The sequence below is a fragment of the Aedes albopictus genome, chromosome 2 (genome assembly GCF_035046485.1).
Source record: "Aedes albopictus strain Foshan chromosome 2, AalbF5, whole genome shotgun sequence".
Classification (NCBI taxonomy): Eukaryota; Metazoa; Arthropoda; class Insecta; order Diptera; family Culicidae; genus Aedes; species Aedes albopictus.
This window is the reverse complement of record NC_085137.1, coordinates 53,131,920-53,144,451: the sequence shown is the minus strand read 5'-3', so window position 1 is coordinate 53,144,451 and position 12,532 is coordinate 53,131,920. Positions and strand designations below refer to the sequence as shown.

The 12,532-nt window shown below is 41.9% G+C and overlaps 1 long non-coding RNA gene and 1 pseudogene across 1 annotated transcript; both read left to right on the top strand.

The window, feature by feature from the left end:
* The first annotated feature begins 5,171 nt into the window (after nucleotides 1–5,171).
* Nucleotides 5,172–6,993, top strand: LOC115265841 (probable ATP-dependent RNA helicase DDX43; annotated as a pseudogene).
* Nucleotides 6,994–9,685: 2,692 nt separating this feature from the next.
* Nucleotides 9,686–12,500, top strand: LOC134287598 (uncharacterized). The gene is made up of 3 exons (XR_009997396.1): nucleotides 9,686–9,866; nucleotides 9,940–10,041; nucleotides 10,100–12,500. It is a non-coding gene; the product is annotated as an uncharacterized LOC134287598 (long non-coding RNA).
* The last annotated feature ends 32 nt before the right edge of the window (nucleotides 12,501–12,532 follow it).

Here is a 12,532-nt window from a genome sequence, read left to right as displayed (position 1 = left end):
GTAGTGCGCATCCTTCCCGTTGTTGTCAGCAACACAGCGCACTAGATGCGAAACAGATGCGACACTTGTGGTCCAAGGAAATGGCAATTTTTGATTGAATGTCTGTCCTGATTCCAACCGGATAGACAATAAAAAGTGTTCAAATGTCACAGCGATGTACACTGCAAATGCAAAACAGTTTGATATTGCGCTTATACTCGCACCCGCAGCAACTCCTCTTACCAGTGCATTTCGTAAGCTTGACGTAAGTCTGACATCAGTCTTACGGTCAGTCTTACAGAGCTTGACATCAGACTGATGTAAGACTGACGGTCAGTCTGATGTCAAACGATTCTGCACCGTTTGCGTCAAGCTGTCGGGCTTCGAACATGCGAGCTGGAGCTTGACGAATCAGACTGACGTAAGCCTGATGTCAAGCTAGAACGTCGAGCCCTGTCAAGCTCGTTTTTACGGGGTTTCTTCTTCTTTTTTCTATTGATTTTGTGATTTCAGTATTGTCGTCGCGGTTGAAACCCGAAGATTCCCCACACCCGACAATCGAACTTTCTCAAAATCCATGCGTGAAACCTAACGTCGGACGTAGTGCGCTGGACAGCGGACCTGGCCCTTTATCCAGCGCACTATGCCCGACGTACGTCCGACACAAGGTCCGACACACGGTTTGGCAGAAAAATCGATTTTCGCGTGTCGAAAATTCCGATTTTCAACTGCACGAACAATACCAACATTTCAAAAGCACGTAACCGTTTTTTTGTAAACAAGAGCGTGCTTACTCTTGTTTACAAAAACGGTTACGAGCTTTTGAAATGTTGGTGCACAATGATTAAAAATGCAAGAAACGTTATTTTATTTTTTTTCATTTATTTATTTATAATTAATTGAGTGAGTTGAAAGTAACTTAACATCTTTAGATATACCGTGAGGATCTCAAGAGTTGGTTATTCAAAAAAAATGTTCACGACCATTTCTATAAACAATCCTCCGGAGTTCCTCGGGTATTTCTCCAGGATTTCCTCGGAAATTTCTCCAAGAGTTTCTCGAGACTTCCTCCAAGTATTACCCTGGAATTCCTCCAGAAGTAACCCAGGACCTTTTTCAGTAGTTTCTTGGGTATTCGTCCAGGAGTTCCTCCGAAATCTTCCAGAAGTTACTCGGTAAATTTCCCAGAAGTTCCTTTGGAATTCCTTCACACATTCCTCGTAATTCTCCCAGAAGTTCCTTGGGAATTCTTCCAAACGTTTCTCGGGGGTTCTTCCACAAGTTCCTCAAGAGTTCTTCCAGATGTTCCTCAAGAGTTCTTCCAGGTGTTCCTCGAGAGTTCTTCCAGAGGTTCCTCGAAAATTCTTCCAGTAGATCCTCGGTAATTCTTCCAGATGATTCTCAGGAGTTCTTCCAGAAGTTCCTGGTGAATACTTCCAAAATTTCCTCGGGAGTTATTCAAGAAGTTCCTTGGGAATTCTTCCAGAAGTTTCTCGAGAATTCTAGTAGTACTTCGGGAATTCTTCCAGAAGTTCCTCAGGAATTGTTCCAGAAGTTCCATGGGAATTATTCTAGAAGTTCCTCGGGAGATCTTCCGAAAGTTGCTCGGGAATTCTTCCAGAAGTTCCTCGGAAATTCTTCCAGAAGTTTCTCGGAAATTCTTCCAGAAATTTTTCGGAAATTCTTGCAGAAGTTCCGAGGAAATTATTTCAGTAGTTACTCAGGAATTTTTCCAGATGTTCCTCGGGCAAAATTTCAAAAAATCTTCCAGAGTTCCTTGGGAATTCTAAAAGTTATCCAGGAATTCTTCCAGAAGTTCTTCGGGAATTCATCCGGGAGTTCCTCGGGAAATATTTCAAAAATACCTCGGAAATTCTTCCAGGAGTGCCTCGAAATTTCTTCCAGAAGTTCTTTGAGAATTCTTCCAGAGGTTCCTGGGCATTTTTTCCAGTAGTTCCTCGGGAATTGTCCTCGAAGTTCCTCGGGAATTCTTCCAGAAGTTCCTCGGGAATTCTTCCAGAAGTTCCTCGGGAATTCTTCCAGAAGTTCCTCGGGAATTCTTCCAGAAGTTTCTTGGGAATTCATTCAGAAGCCTCGGGAATTCTAGAAAATCTTCGGGAATTCTTCCAGAAGTTCCTCGGGAATTCTTCGAAAATTATATCAAAAAATCCTCGTAAATTCTTCCGGGAGTTCCTCGAGAGTTCTTCCAGAAGTTCCTCGGAAGTTCTTCCACAAGTTCCTCGTTCCAGAAATTCCTAGGGAATTTTTCCAGAAACTTCTCGGGAATTTTACAAGAAGTTGCTCGGAAATTCTTGCATAAGTTCCTCGGAAATTCTTCCAGAAGTTACTCGGAAATTTCTCCAGAAGTTCTTCGGGAATTCTTCCAGAAGTTACTCGGGAATTCCTCCAGAAGTTCATCAGAAATTCTTCCTCGCGATCCTCGGGAGTTTTAGACGTTCTTGAGGAATTCTTCCAAAAGTTCCTCGAGAATTCTTCCAAAGGTTCCTCGGAATTTTTTCCAGAAGTTTCTGGGGAATTGCTCTAGATGTTCCTCGTAAATTCTTCCAGAATTCCCTCGGAAATTCTTCCAGAAGTATCTCCCATCCATCGTTCTTGTGACTTTATCGTTCTTTTGTTTTGTTTGTTTTTTTTTCTTTGCAATGCGTTTCAACTGACCCAGTCTTGTTAGCGATCACAGTCTTTGACACCTTTTTGTCGATATTCGGCCTCCTTTGTCTTCAACATTCGCAACACAAGCGATCAAACTACTGTCCGGAACAAAAATGTCGAATGAATGCGCTTGGCCACGATTGCGCCTTCGGGAGATGGTTCGGTTTTTGTTATTCCTGTCTTTCCCAAAAAGAGAGCTTTTTTGTATAAATGTATGTGTCGTAATCGATTTATCACACACGAATAAACTAATGTAATACCAATCTTAATCAAAATTGGCTGAAATCTTGCGAAAAGCTGGAATTAGACAAATGTCACCGTGTCAGACGACGATGATTTGATCCACTTTTTTGTTTATTGATCTTCGTTCTGCCGCTCGTGTTGTGTGTAAGAGGTAGCGGTCGCGCTCGAATGAAACAAAGCAAGCTGACACCCGACCGCGGCAACGAAATGAAGGTAGTGAAAAGTGTCGAATGTTTACAAGCCTGAACTGACCCTAGGTTTGGTGGTCTTTGACTGACCCAAGCAGTTTTGGTGGGTAAAAAAGATCACCCCAAGAATCCCGATCGATTGAACAAAAAGTGAGGCTATCGCCCGACAATGTGAAACCGACTCGTGAGAGGTTTCATAGACATCCCTAGTTTATTTAGAATGTGCGCCTACCAAGTAGGCAACCGTTAAGTAAGTGCTCGAATCAGGGGTGTTAATAGTTAAATGAGGAGAATGTGATATGTGTGAAAAGGAGGAGCTAGTAAATCGATCTGGTAAGCAAAGTGAAATTTTGGAAAGAGAACTATTTTCAAGATAATGGAAACCGGAAATTAAAAGAAAATTAGGAAAGTATAGGGGTCTAGGGTCTGACGGAGCGATAGCTCGATCTTTCCCATACAGACTGCCGAACAGTAAAGTTGTTAAAAGTTAAATCTATTTCAGTGATATTGAAGCCTTATTAAAAGTATTGAAAAAGTAATTAAAAGTGAACCTAAGACAAGTGAATTATAATTAATTTGTATTTATTTTCTACATTTAAAGCTATTTTCACAGTGAATTAATTAAAAAACCAAAAGTCGTGAGTGCGTTTCATAAATCTAGTAGGAAAAGTAAGCAATGAAAATTAAGGAAATGTTTAATGAAATAATAATGAAGATTTTTAGCTAGGAAAGTGATCGTGAGTCGGAAAATTGTTTGAAACAAATTGAAGGAGAAAACGAAACAATTCACGTGAGGTAAAATTTTGAAGATTTTTATGTGGTGCTATTGGGGTGCTAATTGGTTTTTATTACAGTCACCACAGTGACCGCGTGCCCAGTTTGGGGCTATAGGGCTACATCGCCGTAGTGCTAGATTCCTATAGTGGTGGTTTAGTGGAGGTCCGAGAATCGCGACACCGAAGCCAATCAGTGTACGTGTGCTACCGATCAGACTGCGGGCGATCCCCTGGATAGGTTCTTCGCCTCGTGGCTGCGCGCCACTAAGAGCCTGTTCAGAGTGCGTGGTCATCGAATGAAGGATTCGGCCTCGTTGGCACCACCCGTCCCACATGTGGTTGCAGAATTCAGCGAGTGATCTGTAGGGGGAAAGTTTCCCACTGCCAGTGCGTATCGCCCAGACTCACGCCCCGGGAGGAAAATTCCATGGTTCTCGAGCAGTCCTGATCACACCCCACTACCACCCCACCGAAGCGTCGGTCGCAGAAGACGAGTATCACATCGGAGCACGTGGAGGGCGCCCCGCACGAATCGTAACCTCGATTCGCCGTCGTCCTCTCTCCGGCGCACAGCACGACGCCCAAACGTTGTCCGATCGTGCCAGAAGTTTTAGCGAACACCTTCAGGATTGCGTCGCCGCCGGCGCAGCCGGCTCTCCGTCGTCGTCTCTGTCGTCTACCATTGTTGAGCAACGCCCGACGTCGGCATCCGACCGGCGACCCTGTGCTGGTGTTGAAGGTAACCACGAACCAATAGCTGAAACTGTAAGCACCGACAAACCGACGTGCCAGCTCATACAACTTTTCCAATTTTTCTTGGCAAATAAGTTCTCCTTTTAATCACTAGCTCCATCTGTTCGATGATTTACACGGCTTCCTCTTTATGTGTGCGTGCGTACAGGAACTTTACCTTGTCAAATTATTTTACACATTTTGAAGTAATAACCTACAATGAATGTTTTCCGCAATAAGAAGACATTTCGTTATGAACGTTGAAATTAATTTCATCCGGTGAAAGATTTTATGTTTGGGATATTTGATTTCGGACTTATTGACTATTTTGTTTCATATATCGAAGGATTTCTTTGAATAGCTTCATAGCATGGTTGATTGTATCTTCTATTGGTGAGATAGAAATAAGAGTGTATGTGATGTTTACATTGATCAGCTGGAAATTTTCGCGCTGTTTTATGACATCTTCTTCAAGGTTTCTTTTGTCAAAAGACGAAAATGACAGAACGAGTTACGATTTTTAAACGTTGTGAGGTTAGAATTTCTTGCCAATCTTGGAAACAGAGTGTCACGTCGGTTTGTCGGTGCTGTAAGTACCCACCACTGTTTTACCGTACCAACACCAACATGCACTACCACCACCAGAAGAAGAAAGAAGAATGTACGTGAACAAACAATTTTAGCATGCAAATTACTCACAAAAAGTACATATAACACAGATAAACAGAGTGACGTCACACTTAGGGAAGATCTTTACTAGAAAGTTAGTTTGCAGTCAGACTGCCATGATGAAGGGTGTATGAAGGAGATTTTGGCCAAGAATTACAAAATTCCATGAAAATAGCTTTTTAAGCGAAAATATAAATAGTTCTTTTTATCAAATTTTAATCAATAAATATTGTTACTTTTAACAGGTTTCTAAACACTGCTAAAATTATCATTTTCTTTTGGAATAAACTTTAAGAATAAAATCTAAACTTTTTTTGAATTTGGTCATTTTGGGAGACGAATACCTGCTTGGGAAGGAAATTTGGGAAAGTTGTTAGGGATGTTATTTGAAGGTGGATTTTCGTGAAGGGTTGGGGACACGAGCTAGCAGGGCAAACCGATCTGGAATTCTGGCAGACGATAACGGTCGTCTGGCGCAAAAGCCAGAATTTTGAGGCCCTTCCAGGATCCTCCTTACAAATGGTGCCCGAAGATGATCAAAAACTGCTATAAAGAACTATCGGCAGAAGTGAGTGAGTTCCGAGCCGCGGCTAACAATATCATCGTGAATCGCACCTTCAAGGATGCGGACAAACCGTCTGTGCCAATTCCAAATCAAGTGCTGACATTCGGGCAGGTTTTTCGTGAATGTTGGAAAAAGTCAAGACGCAAGGCTTCGCAATGCCTTCCCCGATTTAGGTCCAGGCTTGGCCGGTGCTACTCAAAGGCGAAGATCTGATTGGAATTGATCAAACTGAAAATCGGAAAACGTTGGCTTTCCTATTGCCGGCGTTTATTCACATCGAGGGCCAACAGGTTTCGCGAGCCCGGGGTGAACCGAACGTTCTAGTGATGGCACCAACTCGTGAATGGGCCCAGCAAATTGAGGAGGTATTCAAGTATTAATTTCGGAACATCAAAGCAATTTGTCTGTACGGTGGTGGCGATCGGAGAGCGCAGATCTAATGAATAAGACGGCCGTTCACGTAGACGTTTCGGGGGGATTGGGGAGGTCTGGATAAAGTCTACGAAGGGGGAGTAGGGCTCTGAGGTCAATGGCGGTGTGGAGATCGTCATTGACACGCTCGGTAGGCTGCCAACGTAATCCATAATACACCATCATCTATCTGAACGAGGCGTATCGTATGTTGGACATGGGCTTTGAATCGTAAATTCGAAAACTCTTGCTGGACATCCGGCTCAATAGTCAGACCATAATGACGAATGCGACGTGGCCACCGGGTGTCCGCCGGTTGACCCACAGCTACATGAATAATCCGGTCCAGGTATACGATGGAAACCTGAATCTGGCCGCCACGCACACAGTCACCCAGCAGATCGAGGTGATTGATGAGGAGGATAAGTACATGCGGGTGATGAACCTCGTGACCGGGCCTTATGTCGGTAACAAGGTCATCATCTCTTGCGTCCGGAAAACGAGGGCTGATGATCTGTCGATCGAGTTTGATCTATCCGGCATAAATTGTATCAGCTTGCACGGCGATCGGGAACTGGAGGACATCAAATCCGGCGATGTGCGGGTCCTTATCGGAACGAATGTGGCCTCACAAGGGCTAGACATCGAGGGAATTTCACACGTTGTGAATTACGACTTTCCGCGGAATATTAGGGAGTACGTGCACTGGGTGAAACAGACGGGTCGCGCTTGCCGAAGTGGAGTTTTCCTGAACTTCTAAATATTTGACATTCAATTGTGTGTGTGTTTATTTACCCACATCAAAATTTGGTTGCGATGTTGGTTGCTTAGATGGACGGGCGAAAAAGCAGAGGCGTCGCTTCAAGCGAAATTATTGTTCGTGCAGTTGAAAATCGGAATTTTTGACACGCGAAAATCGATGTTTCTCCTAAACCGTGTGTCGGACGTACATCGGGCACAGTGCGCTGGATACAGGGCCAGGTCCAATATTGTCGTCGCGGTTTAAACCCGAAGATTCCCCACACCCGACAATCGAACTTTCTCAAAATCCATGCGTGAAACCTAACGTCGGACGTAGTGCGCTGGACAGCGGACCTGGCCCTTTATCCAGCGCACTATGCCCGACGTACGTCCGACACACGGTTTGGCAGAAAAATCGATTTTCGCGTGTCGAAAATTCCGATTTTCAACTGCACGAACAATACAACCAGGCGAACCCAACTAACAATTGCAAGTCACAAACAAGCAAGCTTGCTGAATTGTTGCTTAATGGTCCACTGCACGAATTTTTGCTGGCCTGCTTACTCTCACAGAAAATTTGACGTTTGGGAGGTGCCTGCACCGCACGTCAGATTTTCTGTGAGAGTAAGCAGGCCAGCATAAATTCGTGCAGTGGACCATAATGGTAATGATGGCTGAACTAAAATTATGCTCTACACATTACTGTTTAAATGATTTTTCAATTGAGAAAATAGTCAATGTTCGACTTTCCCCATCGGTATCAACAATGATAAATTAAAACACTTTTCAAAAGTTTAACAAGAAATTTATTCGACAAGCATTGATTCCTTAACAAAAGAGTTTAACAAAACATTTGTGTGCATCTTATTAAGCTGATGTATCGATAAGCATATGCTCCTGAACAATGTGCTTTTCACTTGTCAAATAAACGCCTTCAGCCCGTCATAGTTTGACTCGGAACTTTGTTCGGATTATGGGATAAATCATGGCTAAAACTGTTTAGATAACCAAGTTATTGTCGGGCCGCCACCAAACCGGACTTCGCACAATCAAGTCGCGACGCGACACAACTCGCGACGTTTTTTAATCATGTCAAAAGTAGTGCGCATCCTTCCCGTTGTTGTCAGCAACACAGCGCACTAGATGCGAAACAGTTGCGACACTTGTGGACCAAGAAAATGGCAATTTTTGATTGAATGTCGATCTTGATTCCAACCGGATAGACAATATTAACCTTTCAGGACGCGCGCCATCAAGCAACCGAAACTGGACCGCGCTCACGCTGTATACGACGAGCGAGGATTTTTGGTAGTGTTGTACTTTTTACAATAGTGCGCGAAGGGTTAAAGAATCAAAATTTTAAACGAATCACTAAAATAAAACAGAATAGAATTATGTAGTTTAACATTGAGTGCCAAGCCAAGAGACGTAATCAACGTAAAAATGAGGCATTTATTTATTATTATTAGTATGTAACAAGATATCTTGTACCTTGATTATTATATTTTGTTATCTTCCGCAGCAGTTCGATTGTACGAGACGCTTGGATCGATGCATTTGACATTTCAGTGCTGAATATTGTTCCCACAGTCACCTAGATAATCAAACATCATTCAGAAATCGACAAATTTCAAGTATCCCTAAACATCCTTATGCACTACCATATCGCACCACATATTGTCATACATTTTTAAAGATCGATATTTAATAATAAAAATAAAAACATATTCATATTGCAATTACTTCGTCTGGAAACAATATCTTCAATAAGGACCAGCACTTTTTGGCCACATTCGATACAAGTTTTCTCACCGTGCGATAAAAATACTGACAGCGAAATCAGAATGGAAAACACGTGTTTTGGGCTGAACAGCTGTTGAAGTATAAGGCGTTATTCAGTTGATTAGCACGTGCTGTGCTAATTCACCACTGCTGAACACAAGTTCAGGAGTGATCATTATTGAGGCATGGGAAGATTATGTTTTGCTTTGGGTGCTGCATCTCACCATCTCTAGGATGGCGCAGATGGGAAGGCATGCGGCTGGCAATCGACAGGTCTCGAGTTCTAATCCGGATTTAGGTAATTTTATATGTAATTCTTATTTCATAATAGGTGATCTCAACATGAGTGCAAATAATTACTCTCGTGAATGGTTCAACATTTTTGCATTTTATTTATTTTCAGTCATTTTTGCCAAAGCTGAATAACAACTTTCTTGTACATTTGTAAAACGCTTTGAACAACTAAAAATTAAGTTGGTGACAGCTCTGACAGTAAGGGACTAAACATAAATTACGTAAAGTGAGTACCGAGGATTGTTCACAATCTGCGAACTTGACTGCGGAAAAAATTGCGACCATGACGCCGCTGATATCATGTTGCTAAACATGAATAAAAGCCAAGCTGTGAGACGATTTTACGTCATTAAGTGACCTTATGAAATTCATCCGAATCATTATGAATTATTTAATGGCCTTTTCATAAGTTGGGCCTTATGGAAATCTTAAGGTAATTTGGCTGACTGTACTCGAGTACTCGATATCTGCTTAAATATCTACTAGACATTTTGGTTTTGGTACCTACTAGATTTATAGTTGAAATTTCTGAGCGGGAGGATGCAATAACGAGTTAATTTACTCAATTTTGAGTAAAATCGACCCAAATATTAGATAATTTGAATTTTCCGTGTACTTTTCGCCGCGACGTCCATCCCCCGACGCGCACGCGAGAGAAACGTCATTTATTTTCTTTTCAAGAATCGCACGCTTGTTGCGGGTACCTAGTGTTGAAGAATAATTAAAATTTTTATCGAGATTTTTATATACAAATTCCGTTTGTATGTATAAAATTTTAGTAGTTTATTGTGTACTACAAATAAATCCGCCTGTAAGGTAAGTATTTGCTGTATATTTAAGGTGTAAAAATTGATGGTAGGTATGTTTTTGTTTCTGTTTTTTTTTCTAGCTCGGCTTTGTTTACCGGCAAGTTGCGTGCTGCTGTGCTGTAGCCTCGACGGGAACTTTGTCATCCCGATGGACAACCGGATCACGATTTTCGATTGAAAATGTAAGATATTCATCGTACATTTTTATGAAACCAAGTAACAATCAGTTTTATCGGCTAGCAAAAAATCGCGCCCCCGTCGCTGGAAAATTACCGCACTGGATCTTGGATGGTGATTGAAATCTGGATGAAGCACATTTGCGGTGGATTTGTTGCAAGCGACGACGATCCAGATCATGATTTCTTGGAGCGCATTCACCGGATCATGTCTATATATCCATAGAGCGAGAAAATTGAACGTGAACGGCAAGCGTTACACCGGGGGATGGTCGGTGTTCGTACGGTTTGCTGGAGGACGACCAATGGGGTTTGGCGAAACGTCGATTCCAGGGGCCCGCATGCAGCAAGGTCTCGATGCATGTTAGGTAGGTGTAGTTTTTTCGAGTTTAACGTGCCTGCACCCTCCATGGTCGATTCACCGCAACCGACGGAGTTTTCGGAACTGACTAGATAGTAGATTATCAAAGAAGAAATGCTGATGGCATCTCCGCTAGAAACGTCGGTCGAACCGAAAACTTGCTATAGCAAAAGTTTGCTCTCAGCGCCCGAGTACGGCTGCGGGACGACGACCGTATCAAGTTATGGTTGGAAATTTTGTACAGAGTTAGATACTGTACGTGCCTAACTCTATACAAAATTTCAAATCAATCGGTTTGAAATTGACTTAGTTATAGCGGCAAGTGCCCAAATGGTACAAGACCCTAGGTTGGCAAGTATTTGTGAGATCATCACGCAGTTAAATGCTGTTTTATACCATTTGTTTATTGCTATTATTTTGACTAAGATTAAGGTTGAATTCTTCTTCATGGGCTTACGTCCCCACTGGGACACATCCTGCTTCTCAACTGTTGAGCACTTCCACAGTTACTAACTGAGAGATTCCTCCGCCAATAGCATTTTGCATGCGTATATCGTGTGACAAGCATGGAGATATCTAATGCCCAAGGAATAGGCTCCTAAAGTCCTATCGGGATTCTTGTTTTAAACCACAATATATGGTTCAAGAGTACATATTTACTCATTTTTTGACGTTTTTATTAACCGTAGTTGAAAATCTAGGTGCTGCGGATAGAAGCGGTTTTATTTTTCAAGCTAGCCAATACACACCTGCACACTCCCATCACACAGCTTGTAAACACGCACGAGCGTTCAATTTTCTTGCAACCACCTCTCTCAGCGCGATTGTCAAACACGCTGTTGCGACGCTGTTCGGAAATGGTAAACATGATCAATCCACCATTAGGCTATTCCAATTTCCACCTATTCCAATTTTGTTCTCGTGTTCAAAGTTCATTGTTTTCCATTCGTGATGGAAATTTTGATGGATAGTTGTTACAAAATCAGCTAAAATTGACCAATCCAAATTCCTGTGTGGTAGTGGTTTGTGTTCAGATTTCCCGTGTTAATCTATCTGTAAGAACTTTGAAAACATCTTTTGTTCTCACGTAGGGGGTTGTGGGGCAAGATGGCCACCCTAAGCTTAGGCGCCTTGGGAGCATATACTTTCATTAGAATATGGCTATTTAACACTTATTCCCTTTGTTTCATGTCTTTTCTATCTTATTAACACAAAAAAGCATTTTAGTTTGCACTACCATTGCAAAATAAATTCATTTGAAAAATGTTACTTTCGACATAGAATTTTTGCCATATGGGGCAAGATGGCCACCCCATCGGGGCAAGACGACCACAGAGCTAAATTTTTACAATAAGTATGTTTTAATCCCTAAGCAACGTTCAATAAACCAAGGTCAAATCATCCGCAACGCTTTGCCCACAGATGGTGTGGTATTTGCCACCATTTTCTTTATGATAATGTTTGAAATAAAATTGATAGAAATTTATTTGGAAATGTTCTATGATTTGGTCTATTTTTTCAGCAAACTTGTTTTTCTCGAAACGATTTAGATACATTACTACTCTTTTCATGCATTATACTGTAATTCAACGTCTTGTAACGAACCCTTATAGCGGTTTTAGCTACGATTTTCCATCCCTGTGCCAAAATAGGGAATCGCGCCACTTGGGCGGTGGCTTCTATTTTCGTCTGTTTTCCGCTATAACTCAGTCAAATTTGAAGCAACTGACACAATTTTTGGAATGCGGTGAGATAGGTATAGTATCTACCCGTGTACAACATTTCAAGTGAACTGGTTCAAAACCGACTGAGTTATAGTCGAAAACAGACGAATATAGAAGCCACCGCCCAAGTGGCGCGATACCCTATTCAATGAAACCAATCACCGTTCAACAGCAAATAACTTCAAAGTATTTCTGAGGTATCATCTCCATCGTAATTAATTTTAACAGCTTCAACTAATATGAAAAAAAAACAATTTTCTGTGGTTTTGCAATATCTCTAAACATCAATAACAGTTTTAAGGCTGCTTTAGATTGATTTTTGGATGGCGACAAAGGCCTTACCACAGGTGGCCATCTTGCCCCGAATGATTACGTTACGTTTATCATTTTTATATGACATAATTAATTTAAA